Source organism: Cervus canadensis, chromosome 21 (assembly GCF_019320065.1).
Source record: "Cervus canadensis isolate Bull #8, Minnesota chromosome 21, ASM1932006v1, whole genome shotgun sequence".
NCBI lineage: Eukaryota > Metazoa > Chordata > Mammalia > Artiodactyla > Cervidae > Cervus > Cervus canadensis.
Window position 1 is genome coordinate 45,386,895 of NC_057406.1, and position 20,596 is coordinate 45,407,490.

At 41.1% G+C, this 20,596-nt stretch overlaps 1 long non-coding RNA gene across 1 annotated transcript in view; it reads left to right on the forward strand.

Annotated features, from left to right (window-relative positions):
• The window catches only part of LOC122424061, an 81,949-nt gene extending 63,354 nt beyond the window's left edge, over positions 1 to 18,595 (forward strand). Inside the window, exons 2-3 of the long non-coding RNA XR_006264284.1 lie at positions 16,683 to 16,756; positions 18,466 to 18,595. This is a non-coding gene — a long non-coding RNA (uncharacterized LOC122424061). The remainder of the gene's footprint in view (positions 1 to 16,682; positions 16,757 to 18,465) is intronic.
• Positions 18,596 to 20,596: the final 2,001 nt, after the last annotated feature.

Here is a 20,596-nt window from a genome sequence, read left to right on the forward strand (position 1 = left end):
GTAGGCATTTTTGATACATTTCTATATAAACACAAGAGAAGGCTGAAGAACCCAAACTCAGGATGGTAGTGACAGTCATAGAGGGGTCGGAGCCCCAGGAAGGCTTTGGGGAGGAAGCACATGGAAACTTCTTTTGGAAATGTTCTGTTTCTTATGTTGGGTGGCAGTTTCAGGGGAATTTGTTTTACTGTTCTTCATTCATAACTTGTATCTGTATTGCACGTATTCATTGGATGTGCAAATATTCTGTTAAAAAAAGAGAACTGATGGTAGTTGATCAAAGGGAAGTGGGTAGCTTACAGAAGGTACTACATAGCAGGGATTCAGGGTGTGGCTTTGCTCCTTTCCTGGTTTAACAGGAGCTCCTGCTGTGGGTGGTCTTCGCAGGTGGTGCTAGAGGTAAAGAATCTGCCTGCCATTGCAAGAGACATAAGAGACATTGGTTCCATCCCTGGGTCAGGAAGATTCCCTGGAGGAGGGCATGGCAACTCACTCCAGTATTCTTAAGCCTAAGAATTCCTTGGACTGAGGAGCCTGGTGGGCTACAGTCCAAAGGGCTGCAGAGTTGGACATGACTGAAGCAACTTGGCATGCACGCACCTGCTGTGGGTGTCATCTGCATATCTGAGGTTGTTGATATTTCTCCTGGCAATCTTGATTCCAGCTTGTGATTCATCCATCCTGGCATTTTGCATCATGTACTCTGCGTAGAAGTTAAGTAAGCAGGGTGACAATATACAGCCTTGATATACTCTTTTCCCAATTTTGAACCAGTCTGTTGTTCCATGTCTGGTTCTGTTGCTTCTTGACCTGCATACAGGTTTTCCAGGAGTCAGGCAAGGTAGTCTGTTTGGTATTCTCATCTCTTTCAGAATTTTCCACAGTTTGTTGTGATCCACACAGTCAAAGGCTTTAGCATAGTCAATGATACAGAAGTATATGTTTTTCTGGAATTCGCTTGTTTTTTTCTATGATCCAACAGATGTTGGCAATTTGATCTCTGGTTCCTCTGCCTTTTCTAAACCCAGTTTGTATATCTGGATGTTCTCAGTTCATATACTGTTGAAGGCCACCTTGAAGGGTTTTGAGCATTAACTTGTTAGCATGTGAAATGAGTGCAGTTGCATGTGAAATGAGTGCATGTGAAATGAGTGCAGTAATTTGAACATTCTTTGGCATTGCCCTTGTTTGGAATTGTAATGAAAATGGGAAGCTGAGGGAAACGCCTGGACTCGTCACTGAGTAGCCTTCCTTTGGGGGATGAGTGTATGCATCCCCCTTGGCCTCCTTGAGGACAGCCATGGGGTGGGGGCTGGCCACACCTTCTGGAGGGAGAGCAGCCTGGAGCCCCCAGGAAGCCTGGTCTGGTGCTGAGGGAGCTGCTGGTGGGCCTGTGCTGGCCAGTGCGCTTGGTGGCTGCTGCTAGGCACCAGGCAGGGGCCCTGCACCAACCTGGGGTTTCGTCCCAGCTGACCTGCCTTCTAATCTACTCTGTGAACTTGGTGGGCACCACCTCCCCGGGCTCCAGCCCCCCCATCCGTATAATCAGGAAATGAGACCAGAGCAGTTGCCTTCAAGCTGTGTCTGTGTCGCCTTTTGAACTCTCTGGCGATACTGAAGGGTCACTTAAAGAGCAAGTGGGTGTAATTGTAAAGGAGGTCTCAGCCTGGTCACCCCAGTCCCATCAGGGAAGCTTCTCTTAAAGGATTTTATGTGTTTAGGTTCCAGGTGGGATTTCAATAAGAGAAGAGTTCTTCTGCCAAAACAAAATGCTATGAAAATGCAAAGGATTAAAGGTAGGAAACCACTGGCCTTCGATTAGTGTTTCACAAATGTACCTGAATATCAAATAATTCTAAGGAATTAAAAGAAATACAGACTCCTCAGACCTTACCCTTGAGTTGTTGAATCAGTATTTTTAGGAGTATGGTCCCCATGGGCTTTTGTAACAAGCCCCTCTATGTGGATCTCACAGCGGCAGCCCATCTCTGGTCCAAAGCCTGGTTTCTGGAAGCCCCTGTTGTGTTGGAACCTTGGAGTTCTCTTCACAGCACTAACATACTATGAGTCTGTGTTTATATTCCTCCTGTGTATAACACCTTCTGTTCCATTTGTTTATTTTTTCTCCATTTCTACAAAAACAACAGCTTCCAAGAACCAAAATATCAAAACGAAGCTGCCATCCTATTTTTAATTTTTCCCCATGTACAAAATGTGGAGTTGTTTTTCTGATTTTGTATCTCCTCCCCCCACACACCCCAGAACATTCTGTATAAAAATAGGCTCTTTGTTTTTCCTACAGTGCTTACCGCTGTAGCTCCCACATGCTTTGGAAATCAGGCCATTCAAGTTTGAATAGATACCAAAGGAGCCCAGGGAGTAATTTCCCTTTGCATCATTCTGGCGACAAAATATTTCCAAACTGTGCTCTGATATTGACTTTGAAATATTTCTACCTTCCTGTTTGCCCCCACCTCCTGGAAACATATAAGCCTGCTTGATTGAATAGTCCACTAGAGAGAGTTAAAGATAAGGCTGGGAACACCTGCTCTTGAAATAGTGTCTGTGGTTAGTACCCTTTAACAAAGAAATATGATTCTTAGAAGGGCCAGTGAAGGGCAGATGAAAGAATTAAGGGAATATGTGGGCTGAAACATGAGGTCAAACTAAGAAGATTAAGACTTTCAGCCCACAGAGATGAAGGCTGCATGGGGAGATGATCAAAGTCGACAAAGCCATGAAGGGCATCAATATGTTTGAGTTCACCAAATTCCAAAGCACAAGAATGGGCAGGGAGAACTCTTTGAAGCCTGAAAGAAGAGAAATTTAGGACAAATAGAAAAAAAAAATTAGTTTACACAGTAAGTCATAAGCTTTTGAAACAAGTCATTCCCTAGATAGGGTCTGGATTGAAAATAATAAAGGTTCACAGAAGGGTAATATATTTATGAATTGTAGAGACACATGGTTTCTTGAGAGTTAATTATACTGTCCTGTGACACCCCTTTGGCATTTTGTGTTTGGACTGCTCCCATGTCTGAGACAGAATGAGAAGCTGTGTTTACTCTGCAGGTGACCTGAAATGACAAAATTTATGTGCATATGGGGGAAACACCCTATTCAGTCAGGGGCCTTAAAACTTTTAAATAATGGAAACAATTTTCTCACTACGTAGAGATTTCTTGCCTTAAGAAAACTCTCTATCCCATCATTAAGGCCATAGTGAGTCTGTTTTGGGGGAGCTGGGGTGGGAATGAGACATCTGCAGAGGAGGCTGCAGCATGGAACTTGTAAACACGTGAGCAGGGCCACAGAGGGCAAAGGCAGGCAGAGACAGCCCTGATGCCACTGTGTACCCCTGAGGTCTCCACCAGTGAGAAAGCCATGTGAATGCTCCTCAGAGTCACACGTGGAAATTCCTTCATGAGGCAGGCGTGACCTTTCTGCCTTCTCCTCAGTCGTGCAAGGGAACTCTATATCTGGGATGTGAAGTCAGCCACAGAAAGAAATGGAGATAAGAAGTGACATCAAAGCAAGAACTGTTAGCCTTCTTTCAACTCTTTCCCAAATTCAAATGAAATATATCCATAAATAAATAAACCTACTCATAGTACTCCAAACAGCAGGAACCAGAGTTCATTCCTTCTTAGCCTGTCAAAATTATAGTGCATAAATGGCTGAGTCATATAAGAAATTTAGTTGGAAGCTTTAGTTATTGCTGTGTAACAAACCACTCTGTAACATAAGAGCTGAAAGCAACAACCATTGAATGATGCTCATGGATTCAGTGAGTCAGTAACTTGGATGGTTGGTCTCATCTCCACAACGTATGGGACCTCCAGGTGGGTTGGGGCTGGAATCATCTAGAAGTTTTTTCACTCATATATCTGGCACCTGGGTGAGGATAACTTCAAGGCTGTGATCAACTGGAAATGTCAGTTGTAGCAGCTACATAATGCCTGTGTGGCTTGGACTTCTCTCAGCAGAGCAGCTGGGTTCTAAGTGGGAGAATCTGGAGATCAAGCAGATGGAAGATAACGTGGCCTATTATAACATGATCTACTTTCAGAAATCACGAAGCAGTCATGTTGTTGTGCTCTGATGGTTTGTGAATCACTGAGGCCAGCCCACATTCAGGGGATGCTGTTAGATACCACCTCTTAATGGAGGAGAGGGAAGGCTACATTACAGAAGAGCATGTGGGAGAGCAGATATTCTCATGGCTTTTATGGACAATGAATTACAATCTTCTGTCTTAAGGATATGACTGTTGTATATATAAATAATCACCTTTTTTTTCCCTGCTTTAGAGTCTGAGAGGGGAATTCTACTGGCATCTGGATGACAGGGAATCCTTATAATCTAGGGTGTATTTACTTGGGAGTGAGAAGAAAGTAGGGGATTAAGAGCAATATTTGCAACTTATCCATCTGAAGAGAGGAACTGGAGAAAACTCTTCTGTAAAGGGTGACCAAACAAACAAGTAAAATCAACATGGAACCTTTGGACAGTTTCTGCAACTTCTAAAAAGGGGACTGTTGTCTTGAGAAGACATATGGAATGCATCATTTGAGAAATGACCTGTTAAAGGAAATTAAAACATATTTCTGAAATCTTCTTTGGAAGGAAGAAAGGACATTATCAAGACAGAAAACACTATGTTAGTTACCATGAAGACGAAGTTGAGAGGCTCCTTTGAATGCAAAAGTAATTAGATGAACATGGTAATAGTGAAGTTGATCCATATGGAATGCAGAGATGAGATAATGAAACCATGAGTGTAGGGAGTTTCTGAAGATAAAGTCAGCACAAATGGTATCAAAGTAATAATAAAAGATATAAAGAAGAAAACTTTCCCGAATGGAAGAAAGACTGAGTCAGCATTTGATAGCATTCAGTAATTCCCACAGAAAATACACAGGGTAAGACTTGCTTTCAGGCATGTCCTGGCAAAAATATTTCAACTTTATAGGCAAAAACATTGCTATGAAACCTCAAATTCACAAAGTTTTTGCAGAGGAACAGAAATCAAGCAGAATTCAGACTTCATCTCTACCATATTAAATACCAGTGATAGAGTAACCTCTATAATATAAAGCACTAGATACTAACATTATGAGGGGGACATCCCTGGTGGTCCAGTGGTTAAGAATCTGCCTGCCAATGCAGGGAATGTGTTCTATCCTTGGTCAGGGAATTAAGAACCCCCGTGCCAAGGGGCAACTAAACCTGTGTGCTGCAACCACTGAATCTGCGCTCTACAGTCCGAGCTCCACAACAAGAGAAGTCACCGCAATGAGAAGCCCACACACCACAACTAGAGAAAGCCCGTGTGTAGCAATGAAGACCCAGCACTGCCAAAAGAAATAAATAATTTTTTTAAAGCCCCAGAAAGCAATTATGAGGGAAAAAGTTTTGAACAAAGTATTCATCCAAGTTCTTAATGTGTGAAAGCAACAAAAAAACAGTAATATACAGGAATTCAGAAAGACTATCACACTTGTATGATTTCTCAAAAATAATTAAAGATATGTCAGCTGATGGCCTCTGGAATGAGAAACTGCACATTACAAGAAACTTAGTAATAATTAAATGGATTTCAAGTTTCATGTTGGATTAACAAAGATAGGAGAGACAATGCTGAGTTCTCAGTTTACATACAGGTCAGTGACAGATGAACTGTTTCCAGTTCTGGGAAGTCAACTGTAGATTGGGAGGAAATTTTCAGCCATATTTGCAGAGGAGGTTGCAGCTGAGGAAGGAGTAGCCTGTTTAGAATATTCCAAGAAGAATCTAACCCAATTAAAAAATGGCCAGAGGATTTGAATGCACAGTTCTCCAAAGAAGACATACAGATGGCCAGCAGGCACATGAAAAGATGCTCATCATCGTTAATCATCATGGAAATGCAAATCAGAAGCACAATGAGATGTCACCTCACAGGTGTTAAAATGCCTGTTATCAAAAGGACAACAAATAACAAGTGTTGATGAGGCTGCAGAGAAAAGGGGACCCTTTGTGTCCTGTTGGTGGGAACATAAATTGGTGCAGCCGCTGTGGAAAACAGTGTGAGAAGTCCTCAAAAAACTAAAAATAGAACCACCATATGATCCAGCAATTCCACTCCTGGGTATTTATCTGAAGAAAGCAAAAACACTAATTAGAAAGGATATATTCCCTCTAGATTCATTGCAGCATTATTTGCTATAGCCAAGAAGTGGAAGTCACCCAAATGTCTATCAATAGAGAAACGGATAAAGGTAATGTAATATTAGCCATAAGAGTGAAATCTTGCCATTTCCCACAATGTGGATGAAGGTGTTACACTAAGGGAAACCAGGCAGAGAAAGACAGAGACTGTATAATTTAACGTATATGTGGAATCCAAAAAGCAAAACAAGGGTAATTCCCTGGCAGTCCAGTGGTTAGGACTCCGTGCTTCCACTGCTGAGGGCCCTGGTTAGATCCCTGGTCAGGGAACTAAGATCCCATAAGCCACATGCTGTGGCCAAAAATAAATAAACAAAAAAAAACAACACGTGAATTAACAAAACAAAAACAGAGTTATAGGTACAGAAACCAAACAGGTGTTGCTGTTTGGGAACAGGGTAGAGGAGGAAAGGAATAGGTGAGGGAGATTAAGTAGCTCAGACTTCCAGTTGCAAAATAGATGACTCACAGGTGTGAAATGTTTGTGTGCGGAACGTAGTCAATAACAACATAATATTTCTGAATGGTGACATACTGTGGTTAGAATTATGGTGGTGATCATTTTTAAACGTATAGAAATGCCAAATCACTGTGCTGTGTAGCAGAAACGTACATGATGTTATAGGTCAGTTACACTTCAAAAACAAACAAAAACAAACTTCACAGAGAAAGGAGTCAGATTTGTGGTTACCAGAGGCCGGGGTGGGGGAGTGGGATTGGATGAAGACAAAAGAGTACAAACTTCCAGTTGTAAGTAAGTACTAGGGAAGTAATGTACTACATAATCAATATAATTAACACTGCTCTATGTTATATATGAAAGAGTAAATCATGAATTCTCATCACAAGAAAAAAAATTTAATTTCGTTATCTATTATAGGAGATGATAGATGTTCACTAAACTTAAGGTGATAATCATTCCATGATGGATCTAAGTCAATCATGCTGCACGCTTGACACTTATACAGTGCCGTGTGTCCGTTATGTCTCAATAAATCCAGAAGAAAAAAGAATGTATACTTGAAGCTCAAAGAGAGTAGATAACTGAGTGGGAATGAGTTTCCAGAAAGTGGAATATTAAAGGTTTATATTTAAAGACTTGTTTATATAAGAACACATAGTCTACTTTCTCCTTAAGAAAGTCTAGAAACCAAACATTTTCCTGTAGGCAAAAACAACAGCAACAAAACAAACCAGAGTGTTCTTTTCTCAAGAAATTGAACGTACATTCTGGGAAAACTTGGCTGTTAGTGTGGGTGTTATCACCCTGGAGTCAAGCCCTTCACAATCTGTCCTTCAGTGTCCCATAAATAAAGCTGGCCCTTACTTCCTCACCCTGTCCCTTTAAACCGAAGCCTTTGAGTGGACAAATTCTGCTCCTAGTTAGTCTTGTACTTCAGAACTTTCACAGCTTGGAAGAGAATGCAAAAGATAATCACAAAAAACTGACCCCTGAAGAAACAGAGAATTCAGGGAAACAAAAATAATTTAAAAACAACTCTATTGTCCTCAGATTTGACAAGATAGGGCATGTTATTGTCTCCATAGAAGGATAAGAAGAAGTTTGGAAAGTGAAAAATACAATCTCCCAAGACTGAACCAGGAAGAAATTGAAAATGTGAGCAGACCAATCACAAGTACCGAAATTGAAACTGTGGTTAAAAAACTCCTAACAAACAAGAGTCTGGAACCAGAAGGCTTCACAGGCGAATTCTATCAAACATTCTATTTAGAGAAGAGTTAACACCTATCCTTCTGAAACTACCCCAAAAAACTGCAGAGGAAGGAACACTTTCAAACTCATTCTATGAGGCCAGCATCACCGTGATAACAAAACCAGACAAAGATACCACAGAAAAAAAAAATTGCTCAAATAGAACATTCTCTCTAGTGTAATTGGGAGAAAAGTTGAGAAAGTTTCCCCAAAAGTAGCCTGACAAGAAAGGATAAAAGCAAAGATAAAAGTCAGTTAAGGTGAGGATTTAAAAGTGTCCAGTGAATGGATTTAGCAAAAACGAGGGCATTGGTGATCCTACCAAAAATAGTTTCAGGGGAGCTGTTGAATGAATATCACATAAATATCCAAATAATGTGGTTCTATTTGACTGGCTTAAGAATATTGGTTCAGGGGTTCAAAGTTACTGGAAAAGAATACTGTTTCTCATCCCAAATATAAGATTCTAACTCATGCATATAGTTCAATGGATAATGACTTCACAATCTTGAATTCTTACCCCCAAACTACCCACTGCATTATTTGTCACTTCTGGTTCTAGGTAGATGGCAGTGACCCCAGGTCAGAAAGGAGCTGTGCCAAGGTTCTTCAGATTATTATTTTTCAGGAATCTAAGGTTATATACCATTAAGGATCTTAATGGTATTGATAGTATTTGGTTGTAAATTGGTGATCTCTTCCCTGGTAGCTCAGCTGGTAAAGAATACGCCTGCAATGCAGGAGACCCTGGTTTGATTCCTGGGTTGGGAAGATCCTCTGGAGAAGGGATAGGCTACCCACTTCAGTATTCTTGGGCTTCCCTACTGGTTCAGACAGTAAAGAATCTGCCTGCAATGCAGGATACCTGGGTTCGATCCCTGGGTTGGAAAGATCCCCTGAAGAAGGGAACTGCTACCCACTCCAGTATTCTGACCTGAAGAATTCCATGCACTGTATAGTCAATGGGGGGTCGCAAAGAGTTGGACACAACTGAGCTATTTTCACTTTCACTAGAGGAGGGGCATGTGAGTCATGTGATTAGCTTATTCATTATTGTATCATAAATTGGTACTTTATTATATAAGCAATTAGAATTTTCTGAGGGTAAGCATTTTGGTTTTCTGCACATGGTGCTGCTGCTGCTGCTAAGTCGCTTCAGTCGTGTCCGACTCTGTGCGACCCCATAGATGGCAGCCCACCAGGCTCCTCTGTCCCTGGGATTCTCCAGGCAAGAACACTGGAGTGGGTTGCCATTGCCTTCTCCACATAAATAATAGCAATTCAGATAGATATTAAAGGAAACAAATGAAGAGGAGGTGGCAGGGAAAGTGAAGCTTAAGCTACCTTTTTGAAAGATTTGCCTGACGTTTTCATTGATCTTGGGCTTCCCAGGTGGCTCAGTGGTAAAGAATTGAGCTGCCAATGCAGGAGACATGAGACTTAGGTTTGATCCCTGGGTCGGGAAGACCCTCTGGAGTAGAAAATGGCACATTGCTCCATTACTCTTGCCTGGAAAATTCAAAGGACAGAGGAGCCTGGTGGGCTACAGTCTGTGGGGTTGAAGAGTCAGACACTGCGGACTGAGTGTGCATGCGCGTGCACACACACACACACACACACACACACACATGTTCATTGACCTTAAAGTAGGGTATCACCAGTCTCAGCATCTTAAGAGAAGGAGTGACTTGCTACACTGGTAATTATTATTAGACTTTAGGAGGGAAAGGCTGCCCTCTGGGCAGGACCTATCTTGCAGCTCCTTGTTTAACTACAAACAGAACATTCCCAGCTCTGCGAGCTCTTTAACTTTGCACCATTGGCAGGAGGCACGATGATAATGGGCAATCGCTAAAAAAGTCACTTTTTATATAGCGAGTGGGCTTGAGACTTTCAGGCCCACAAATTAAGTTAAAATGAATGGCTTCTAAACAGCACATTGGGTGACAGGAAGTTTATAAATGTTATGTCTCCTGAGGTGTTTCAGTAATAGTAAGTTTGGGCAGAATAAGCTTTTCCTGTAACAGTCTCCTTGGAAAGACCAGCGGTCTCCAGAGAGATTGGTTAATGTCAATTACCTGAATGCTGAAAATGAAATAGGAGAGGTAAGGGAATAACAAAGATTTCGAAGGAGAAAAATGTTAATTTAGCCAATTCAGTGCTTCCCCTCCCTAAATGATACTCAAGGCTGGCTCACCCACTCTCTATGGTTTTACTCTGATTTTGGTTTGGACGATGGCCTCCACAGACACAGGATCTTGTGTTTCGGTCCTGCAGAGCTGTTACGGAGGAAACGGTGGGTGTGAGTCTCAGGTTTGGTGCTGGGAGAAGGCTGAAAACGGCCTTCGGAGGACCACCGGGATGCCCTGTGATTGGACAGCCCAGTGTGTGGCATGACTTGTTGGCATGAACTGCTCTTGTTCCACCTTGCTTTTGCAGATCTCAGTGGGTGTGGAGGTAATGGTAAGTGGTATACCTATGTGTTGCTATCTGACAGTCATCCCTAAAAAAAGCATTTTTAATTTTCCCACTCGAAGATACTCTCAGAGGAAACAGTTAATTGCCTTCAGAAATGCCTTGGCACTTCGAGGTCACTGGTGCTATATAAGTTCATGAACAGTGTGTGCTTGCGTATGTGCAGGAAAGAGCACCTCCTTGAAACAGGCAGGCTGTTCGCCTGAAGTTTTATTTTTCTCTTGTTCTTGGAATGAGGTAAGCTTCTGAAGCAGTGGTGAGAGAGAATTGAGGTCTCTTCAAGTTTCACTGGCCGCCGACCCAGCAAGTCTCCTGGTTTCATTTTATACACGTAACCCTACATGTGTTTACACATAGTTTCTTTTATTTTCTAGTAGCCCAGAAGTTAATAGTGTTGTTGTTAAATAAATGAATGTATTAATTTTAATGTGAAATGATTTTCGAAAAAGCAGTAATGCTTTCTCAGGAAAGCTTCATGAAGTATTCATTTTTCTATCACCACATTGTAAATCTATTTACCAGTTCTAATCATTTTAAGATTTACTTTGTTTGCTTTTTGGTTATTATTTTGACTGAGAGGGCAGGGAGGAGAACATGACATCATTTTATCAGCTCTTTCCTATCTCCTGCCCTCCTCTCTCTGCGCTAATGCCACTGCCCCTGGTCAGGCTTGCATCCCCTCCCCTGCGTGGACTCTTGCAGTAGACTTCCCCTGACTGGGCTTCTTACTCCAGCTCTGTCGCTCTGCAGATCCCCCAGACAAAAGTGATAGGTCTCAGGATCCTATATGATCATGTCAATTCCTTCCATGATTTCCACTGCTTAGAAGAAAATATCCAAATCCCATGTAAAACCATTTGTAAATTGACCCATTTCTACCTCTGTAATCTAGTTATTTTCAACCAGGATCAAAATTTGTCAGTTTTACCTCACAGAGGACATTTGACAATGCCTATAGACATTTTTGATGGTCACTATGAGTGTGTGTGTGTGTGTGTGTGTACTGGCATCTAGGCGTAGAGGCCAGAGATACTATTAAACAGTCTACAACGCACCAGACGGCTTCCATAACAAAGAGATGAACACACTGTACGTAGTGCTGAGTTGAAGAAGCTCTGCCCTTATCTAGCTGCATTTCTCCTGTGCTTCCAGGACTCCAGTCACGGGAACTACTTGCCCCTCATGCATCTGCCTTGCGGTTTGTCTTGTCCTTGTCTTTGCCCATGCTGTTCCTTCTGACTGGAGTGCCTCCCTCCCCTTTTACCATCTGGACATTCCCAAGCTCTCAGAGTACCTTGGGCATCTATCTAATTTGTGCTTTTGTTGCACTGTAATGTTGGTTTAAACATTTTTCCCCCTCGTTCCTTACTGGGCAGAGCTATTCATGTTGGGCATCAAGTCTAACATCTTTCTGTCCCCACCATCTGGTACAAATCTTGGCATATAGTAGGTGTTCGGCGTGCTTCTTTGTTGGATACTTGGCTAGAAGCATGGATACATAGAATCTGTATTTAGATCAAATGAAAGAGTCCAAGATTGTTTATAACCCAAGGCTACTAATATTTCATCTTGGAAATTAAGTCTTCTTCTAGACCACCTTCTTGGTTATTTTCTTTTGATTCTTTTCATATTTTGACTGCTGGTGCCCTGAATGTGGTAGGTGATCAGTAACTAGTTATTAAAGGATTGTTGGCTATAAGTCTGGATTTAAACAGATTGCTGCATTGAGTAACCTTAGATTCTTTCTCTTAAGACATGCAGGAGGGAGAATTTTTCCCTTCAAAGTTGGTCTCTCTGGGCTGCCAGCTACCTTGCTCCTACTCCGTTTCCCTCCACCTCAGTGGTGTCTCCCTAACCTCTACTCCACCCCCACAGCTCAGCCCATCCTGGAAGCTTGGGTGCAGAACTGAAGCCTGGGAGTGCGAGGGCCAAGGGGCCTCCACGGAGAGAGCTGCCTGTATTCAGCTCACCCCACCCAGGTTCGGAACACTAAATCCCACCCTCCTCGTGTGGTGATGGCAGAGATTTACCTCCACTTCCTGCCACAGCCTCTTCCCTTGCTTCTGTCTCCTTCAATTTTGAATCTTGGTTCACTCACCTTGCTTCTGCTCTTCAGTCCAAAGTGGAGCTGTTTCTATGTTTAGCCTCCCTTTTGTCATCTGGAAGAGAGTGGTCTGTCAATTTCTTCTGAATGTCCTTTCTTCCTCTGACTGGAGACAAGGATCATTAAAGAGAAGGACCATATATCAGGTTTGTATTTGGTGATTTTCCATTCACTTGTCCAACCTCCCCATTCTCACCTTTTTCTCTCAATACAGTCAGTCAGCTGTTGATTGTCCCTGGTTTTAGGCCCATTTTACTTGTTCCTTGGCTTTTTCATTTTTTTTTAAAATAGATTCTGGCCCTATTCTATCTGCAACATAATTACTTTCTTTCTTGTGAAGTCTTGGGTTTTTCTCCTGGACTCTTGCTCTTTGCCCTCATTCCTCTGGAGGCATCCATTAGCACGGACATCTCTTCCCTCTGAATTTACCGTTTTACGTTACCTTTTTAGGCAATGGCATTTTTTCACAAGCCTGTAACTTGAGTCTCTACTTATTGTACCTCTCGAGCCACAGATGCTTGGTGGTCTTAATCTTCAAGTTTTATTGTGTCTAGGAAATAGGGTTGAAGGGGGGAGAAAAGGAGTATTTAAGGAAGAAAGAGGCAAGAGATCTTCATTTCATTCTTATCAGAAAAGGGCAAGGATCACAGAGAGGGATTCTTTCCTATTAAACTCACTTCTGGGTTTTGTAGAATTTCCTTTTTTTTCTTAGAGCCTTGATCTCTACTTCTACCCATAAGCAAAGTTTCAGTAATTTGTAGGATTTGAAGAAAAGCAAGCCATCCTCAGAGGGGTTGGAGTCTATTCTGTACTGGGCATGGCATGATGAGAAACATACAGTTACCCAGAGGGGAAGACAAGAGGGGAGATGGGTGTATTCAAGACCAGTAGCACTGGAACAGAAATAGGTTAAGGAAGAAAAAAGTTGGTTTTCAGCAATCAGAAAGTTGCCTTTCCCACAAATATAAAACCAAAAGTAAAAACAAACTGTTCTCTTTCCTTTGCTACAGTCAGGCAAAAAATACAGAATAGCCCATCAAGAGCTCAGAGAGTAGACAGGCAGTAAGTCACAACACATCATAAACTGAGAGACAAACTGTATGTCAGTGGTTAATACAAAAGGTCAGCAACCAGCATGTTCGAGAGGCTACTGGCAGGAATCACAGTATCCTCAAGCAAAATGATTGATAGTAAGGATGCATGGAGTGAACTCTGAAGTACATTAAGAGAAGTTTAACCAAAGGACGTTGATGACAAATGCAGTTACTCCATTGGGGACCAGGGTGGAGTAAGAAGAGGATGGCAAGAATGGAGGAAAAAGAACAATTCAGATTGTATCAGAGGCACAGTTCCCTCCCCTCAGTGGCTAAGGGTTTCCAGCAGTTTTTTCCATAAAAGAACTACAAGGTGTTTCTTTTAGACCCCTACTCACTTTGCTTTATATTTGTGTGTGAATGAAGTTCAGTCAGGGCTTCCCTGGTGGCTCAGTTGGTAAAGAATCCTCTTGCAATGCAAGAGACTACCTGCAATGTCGGAACCCTGGGTTTGATCCCTGGGTCAGAAGAAGGAAATGGCGACGTGGACAATCCCATGGACAGAGGAGCCTCGCGGGCTATAGTCCGTGGGGTCACAAAGAGTCAGCCACGACTGAAGTAACTGAGCATGTACACAAAGTCCGGTCATTCTCAGTGTGCTGGTTATCCTCATGAAGCTACCAGTTACCCAGTTAACCCCACTTGCAGACAACTTTTATTACATACAGTTGATCGCATTTTTCAGTCAAGAGTCTGGCATGCAGAAGGGGAAGAGTGGGTAGCAGCGCGTTTACAGAATACTGTCTTGCCCAAGCCTCCCCATCCTTTGCCATAAGTTTTTTTTATATAAAGTAAACCTCCAGTGAACCAGCATGTTTTAACAGCCCCAGTTCTCACCTCCACTCACTGTGGTTTAGAATATTTTTAAAATTTTCATGAGAAAAAAGGTCAGACATCAAGAAAATAGATGGTAGCAATACTTAGTATGTGAAAAGATCCTGCAAACTATTTATGATCAATGAATAAATATTCTGGGATTAATATAAAGTGCCATCTCCTTTACATGATTTAAATCAGTCACTATGGAAACTTGTACTTGAAGTCTGTTGTATTAAGCCTGAAATGATGACCTCAGTCATCAAAGGAAAACTCAGCTATTCTGGATGGTGAATATATTTAGGCTGGAAAGGGAACTAATGCATATTAGAAGGATTTGAAGCAAAGGTTGAAGCAAAGGTTTCCAAGAACATCCTCAACACCTGATTTTTAAAACTTTTTAAATGAAAAATTTCAAACATACACAAAAGCAGAGAGGATGATATAATGATCTGGGGGTTCAATTAGATTCAGGTTCAGTTTGTAGGCAAGACTTTTTGCTGCGTGGTGGGTATTCTGTACTTCCTGTTGTTTCGTGTCTTGAAGCTAGAAGTTCTGGTTGTCTCCCTTGAAGTGATGCTCAGATGGATGAGAGGGGGCAGGTGTGGCAGCCTCGTCCTCCCATTATCAAGTTTTGGTTCCTTGATGGCTGTGGTCTAGATCCATTATTTCATTGAAGAGCTTGTAAAATGTGATGGATTAATTTTATCAAAGCTTCTTCATTTGCTAATGGAGAGTTTTCCCATAAAGAAGGAATTTCCCTCATTAACTGTTTGATTACCCTGAAACACAGGAAGTACTATATAAAGCAGGATAAATCCTAATTCATTCTTTTCATTGTCAGCCTACAGAGTCACATGTTGCAGCTCCAGCAATCAGATTTGTGGCCACTTAATGAATGTGACCTGGGGGGTTGTTTTTAAACTTTATTTACTAAGGTCTTTGGTGAAAAGCTTTTGTCCCCCTCTTCTAGAATCATATTGTGTTCTTGGTTGAATGTAGCCCCCTTACCTTCCCAAGCATACCCTGACTTCAACAATAACTACCGAAAATTCTCAAACAGAAGTGACAGTAGAAGGCAGAGTTATGGGTTTTGGGTTCATTCTTCAAGTATTTTATGATTTGTGTTTAATACAAGGACCTCCCAGGCCTGACATTGCAAGGGTAGCTTTAAATATAAATTCTAGGTGCTGAGAGGTGATGTACGGCCTCCTCCGCCCTTTGTGGCAGGCCCCTTGTAAGGATGTGCACATGCTTATGATATATGGACAAGGAACTGCTGGGGCAGTAGCATTTCTCTGTACTGGGGCTCACGCATCCCGGCAGGAATGCATCTGGTGGTGTCAGCGTGCCTTGTCAGTATTGTAGGAAGTAACAATAGCACACTTCCATAGGAGATTTCCACCATCCTATAAACTGTGTCTGAAATAGGGCTAACCCAAGGAATAATCATCAGCGCTCCAAGTGCTTTATTTTGGGGGTAGATTTATACCAGGGGAAAGAAATTATTTATTATTTATTTTTTGCTTTCCCTCTTTTCTCTCATACCTCGGGTATTCTCTGAATTCAGAGTTTTGTGACCACAAAATTGAGGAAGTAAAAAAGTGTTAGAGTTTGGGCGAAAAGCTGGTTGAAATTTAATTCTTTGAACCTTTCAGGAAAAGGACTGAAGGTATTACCAAAGGGAACTTGGAGCATTGGATTGCCAAATAAAATACAAGATACCCAGCTAGAGTTGAATCTCAGATAATAGTTAATTTTTCAGTAGAAGTAAATCTCAACTATTGAATGGGGCATAAAATTGCTCATTTATCCGAAATTCAGCTTGAACCGGATATCTTGTACTTTTATCTGCGGAATCTGGCAGCGTTCCTTGAGGGTCTCAGGGAATAATCTGAGAGTTGAGTGTGGTGCTGTGCGCTGAGCCTCCAGCCTTTTAATTATCTCAGGAAAATTCAGGGGAGTACTAGTAATGACCATGAATGTTCTTGTACCGTGTGCTGACATTCATCACAGCAAAGCCTGCTGTTCTCTAATAGGTATGCCTTTAATGGCCACCTTACTGTATAAAAGTGAACATCAGTAGGCATAGAGTTTTCTGGGCTGGGGGAGGGTTCTGAAGAACCCGAGCTAATCAATCTTCCCTACTGAGTGTCTTAGTCATATGAGGTCGCAGTCTGGGAATGGTGAAACACTAGGATTCAGGGTGGTTGTCTTCAGATTTGACCAGATGAAATGGATGTTAAATAAAATTTTAACTTGTTCACAGATGCACTGAAGAGGCCAATGTGAAACTTACATTTTTCATAGGCTGGTTATGGAACTGGAAAACTTCAAGGAGATGTGAGTATCTTTTGTTTCTAATGTCATCTCATAAAATAGATCACATCAAAGCCTTTATTTTTGGTGGTCTCTGAGAAGTTTGCACCTGAGATTTCTCTGTACTCAGGATTATCAGCCATACCTAGAGGTGTTCCTTTTTCTCCCTATGGTACATGTTGTTCCGTTGATTTTTGTAGTCTATGTTTATACCTGAAATAGAAGCAAGGAGGTGGCTGCCCAGCCATCTTTATGTGATACTGAATAATGCTCAGAGAGAAGTCTTTCTTCTGTGTTAAAGAACTAAGATTTTATACAACTGGGCAGGAAGGGCTTCACAGTTTTCTGTTTCCTTTTGTAAACCTTACTTCCTTTTTTTCAGCCTTGTGGGTCTCTAGGAACTGCCATTTTTATAAAATATGTCCGTGTACTCAGCCTCTGACCCAGGGATGGTTCCTTAATGAAAACTGGGCCAATTATTATAGAACTCTGCCCTCCACCCTTCCTGATCACTTGAGACATCTCCAGTATTATTCTAAAAAAATAAATTCCTTCTCCCCCCTAAACTAAGAAGTTCAAGCCAGATTTCTTAGATTTGCAATACCCAACTAGTAAAATCCATAACTAAATTTTTACAAAATATAGTGAATAAACCTTTGTTGTTGTTTAGCCGCTAAGACTTGTCCAGGTCTTTTGTGGCTGCGTGGACTGTAGCCTGCCATGCTCCTCTTCCATGGGACTTCCCAGGCGAAAATGCTGGAGTGGTTTGCTCTTGCTTTCTCCAGGGGATCTTCCCGACCTAGTGATCAAACCCGGGTCTCCTGCATTGCAGGCAGTTTTTTTTTTTTTTTTTTACTGCAGAGCCACCTGGGAAGAACAAATGAATAAATTGTTAGGTTACATTGTAAAAAAAAAGCAACAAATTAAAACCCAGCCTCCCCACAGCCTTCTCTTGAAATGTTTCTGTTTACAGTAATTTTAAGTATTTATTTATTAAAAACTTTTTGGATGTGAACCATTTTTAAAGTCTTTATTGAATTTGTTACAGTATTGCTTCTGTTTTATGTCTTGGTTTTATGGACCAAGATATGTGGGATATTAGCTCCTCCACCAGGGATTGAATCTTCACCCCATACCTTGGAAGGCAAAGTCTTAACCACTGGACTGCAAGGAAAGTCCATTTTAATGTTGCCCCCAAATGATGCTTTTTTTTAAAAAAAATTTAATTGGAGTGTAGTTTATTTATAAGTTTGTATTACTTTCCAGGTATACAGCAGAGTGAATCAGTTATACATAAACATATATCCACTCTGTTTTAGATTATTTTTCTCATATAAGCCATTACAGAGTATTGAATAGAGTTTTTGCTGTGTTGTACAGTAGATCCTTATTAGTTGTTTATTTTATATATAATAGATGCTTTTATTATTCTTTTGAAATTATTTTTTCCTTTAATGAATTATCATATTTCATTATTTGTACCACACTTATTATACTTAATTCATACACTGTTTTACCACAATTATTTTTGTTCACTTCTTTCTCCTGTACTTGAGAGCAGGGACCAAAATTTTACTCATTTTAGTAGCTCTTGTAATATCCATCTTGTAAGTCAAAAATAATATTTGTTAAATTGATGAATAAAAATTTTCTTGATTATTTTTAATGGGTTTAGGCTGTTCTATATCCCAGAGAAGCTATTAACAATAAAAACTTAACCTCTGATTATTTAGATATGAGCAGACATGCGTGTGAATGATGCATTTCACGCAAATCAGAAAAACTCAGTTTTGAACTCTAACTCAAAAGGTGGGGGAAATGTGTGATGGGCTTGCAGAAAGTGGGTAGCTATTGAGGTTCTTTGTGGGCTCTAAAAGACCAGCCTCTCTTGGTGTCAAGAAGGACAACAACAATGATATCCTTGACTTGCTTCTGGGAGGAAAGTAAGAAGGAGGCCCGTCAGTGGAGTCAGGCTGTGGAATGGACTGGACTCCTAGAGAAAGACATGTGAAGAACTCAAGTGAAGTCACCCCGACGGAGGATTTCTGGAGGTCGGCCAGAGTGTGCTGGTGGAGGTATCAGAGAGCATGGCTCCAGGCGCTTTGCCTCCCCTGTCCCTGGTCTGCGCCTCTCAAGAACACCTGTGTGCTCTGGTGTCTAAGGAGGCACGGGGTCTGTGGGCTATGAACACTGCTGGTGTTTCCATGCCATTTGGCTTGAAAAAATGCAATTATGTAAGCTTAACTTTTTATTTTTAACTCATGTAATGCTCACATGAGACTCAGCGTTCAAAAAACTAAGATCCTGGCATCAGGTCCCATCACTTCATGGCAAATAGATGGGGAAACAATGGAAACAATGACAGACTTTATTTTCTTGGGTTCCAAAATCACTGCAGATGGTACCTGCAACCATGAAATTAAAAGAAGCTTGATCCTTGGAAGAAAAGCTATGACCAACCTAGACATCATATTAAAAAGCAGAGATACTACTTTGCCGACAAAGGTCCGTCTAGTCAAAGCTATGGTTTTTCCAGTAGTCATGTATGGATGGGAGAGTTGGACCATAAAGAAAGCTGAGCACCAAAGAATTGATGCTTTTGAACTGTGGTGTTGGAGAAGACTCTTATGAGTCCCTTGGACTGCAAGGAGGTCCAACCAGTCCATCCTAAAGGAAATCAGCCCTGGATATTCATTGGAAGGACTGATGCTAAAGCTGAAACTCCAATTCTTAGGCCACCTGATGCGAAGAACTGACTCACTGGAAAAGACCCTGATGCTGGGAAAGATTGAAGGAAGGAGGAGAAGGGGATGAGAGAGGATGAAATGGTTGGATGGCATCACCGACTCGACGGACATGGGTTTGAGCAAACTCCAGGGGTTGGTCATAGACGGGGAAGCCTGGCGTGCTGCAGTCCATGGGGTTGCAAAGAGTTGGATATGACTGAGCAACTGGACTGGACTGAATGCTCACCACAGTCCTCTTATACACAACTGCCTGATTTCCAGGCTCCTATTTTAATTTATCCTTGTTAATGGAAATATATCTTCTAGCCTGTTTTTAGAATTCTTGCATATCTGAGAATGTCTTTATCATTACTTCATACATGGATAGGAAGCTGGTGAAGTGGAAATATTTAGATAACAAGTTTTTCCCTTCAAATCCTGTAGTAGTTGTTCCATTTTTCTGTACCCTTTTTTGTAAAGAGAAGTCTGAGGCTAGCCTGATTTTTTCCCCTTGTGTATTACATTTTTTTCTACGTGGGGTCTAATATGAGTTTGTTCTCGTTATACTTGTAATTCAGTTTTTTAAGTGTAAAATCTTAGTACTTAATTTTTCCTAGAACGTAATAAGCCCATTTCACCTGTATACTCAAATCATTTTTTTTTTTTCTAGCTTTGGAAAGTAATTCCTAATCATGCCTGGTTGTTCCTTCTATTTCACATATATGGTTTCATTTTCAGAAACATTTACAATTCTTAGTTTAAATCCATGTCAATTGTGATGTTTTAATGTCTGAGGGCTGCTTTTGTGTAGAGAAAAAGGCTCTGCTATTATTCAAGGTTTGAATTTAGTATTCACTTATTATAGATACAGTTTTTTAGAAATCTAGTTTTCTCAAACCTTGAAGTCCACGTTACACACTTTATTACTTGATTTATGAATCCAGTAAATTTTAACAATTGCTTTCAAGGGAGCCTTTGAATAATATTTGACCAATTTACGTTGAACACATTCAACTCCCAAGCAGGTCCCGTTACAACTTAGTTAATAAAATACCCTTAAGTATTTAAAAATCCATTTATACATTTAATATGTTCAGTTTTCTTTTTAAGCTTTTCAAATGCCTGACCTACCAGTCAA